Genomic DNA, 1,367 nt, shown 5'->3' with positions numbered 1-1,367 from the left:
GGAAGCCCTAGCACGTAGGCTTTGTCATACCCGCCCCTCTTCTCGTTACTGGTGTCATGTTAGCCGAGGTAAGTGACGGAGGTTATGTACAGTTTTGTGTGGTTTTAACAAGTGCTTAGAGTGTTTTTACCTTTTGAAGTGATGGCTGTAGCCGTCTCGGCGGCGTTCCCTGGGAGTTGCGTCAAGCGCTCATGGAATATGACGAGTGCATCCTGACCTCGTGACGTGTGATTCTCGTGTGGTATGTATGCTTTAGTGAATGTTTTGTATCTTTTGATTGGAGTAAATCATTGTCTGTTATGTTTTGTTTTGCAGTCTCGCGTACCACGTGACGGTTAACTCAGGTCGTGCTGCTGTTTTTCATGATTAGGTTATTTCCTTTGCTTTTTGTGACTAGATATCATTTTCTGTGTTTTGTTTTGCTTTCATTTTTATGGTTTGAGTTATTTTGTTATTTCTTTAATGACGTTGGTTTGACCAGTGTGATTTGGGCCATAGTGGCCGTGTGGTGTAATTGTATATCAGCGTGTAGTGTCTAACACCTGTTGAGTATTTTTGGGGTCCTCGACGAGGTAGGACGGATTATTATCCGCGCACCAACTGATCTGGTCCATCATATTTGTGTCTGATGTGATTGTGATGTTTGTATTTGTATCGCACCCACTAATCTTTCTTTTTTTTCTTTTGGTTCGAGTCAAGGCTGAGTGTACCGAGGGAGAGGCTAGTCACCTGGGTGAACACATTTGTTGTGAGGTTGGAGTACCAGGGTTTGAGCACCTCTTCCTATTTGGTTTGCCGTGCACACATTTTGGTTGAGAGCACAATCGTTTACAGCTAGCTTGCCACCCCTAAAGTAAACTTTAGCCTTGTCGTTTATATTCTTTTTGTACTTTTATTTTGTGGGGAATTTCTTTTGTGATGTTTGTTTAATGTGACTCCGTGGTTGAATCAGCTATGTGGAGAGGAATGTTCTTCTAACAACTGATATATCCTATTCTTATAATAAACTTGTCAGTGATTTATATTATGAATAAATGATGCCAGTAGAGTATTTTCTTCACAAATAAAAGTATTTATTTGTTTATTTGATGACACGACTCTGTCTTTTCTCTGCACCACCGAACCTGGGTTCCTTTAATATTTCCTTGGGTGCAATTCCCAAGGTGGCGTAGTCCGTGCTATTTGGATTTGGTTATACTAAAAAAAAACAATACCGCTCCGGTCACACATGCTAATAAGCAACTAGTTAATTGAGAGAATTGGACCTAAACTAAAGTGTTACCGGGAAAAGGAACATATCCAAAATGCTTTATTTTGTAGTTTGTTGCACCTAGCTGCATTTAGTCCCTGGTACAGTACAGTTTAGT

The 1,367-nt window shown here is 40.5% G+C and overlaps 1 long non-coding RNA gene across 1 annotated transcript; it reads left to right on the top strand.

Moving 5' to 3' along the window:
• LOC311068687 lies at nt 1–1,089 on the top strand. The gene is made up of 2 exons (XR_014603417.1): nt 1–68; nt 140–1,089. It is a non-coding gene; the product is annotated as an uncharacterized lncRNA (long non-coding RNA).
• The last annotated feature ends 278 nt before the right edge of the window (nt 1,090–1,367 follow it).

Source organism: Abramis brama (assembly GCF_963993115.1).
Source record: "Abramis brama genome assembly, chromosome: 18".
Lineage (NCBI taxonomy): Eukaryota > Metazoa > Chordata > Actinopteri > Cypriniformes > Leuciscidae > Abramis > Abramis brama.
Note: the sequence above shows the minus strand (reverse complement) of the source record. Positions and strands in the feature narration are given on the sequence as shown.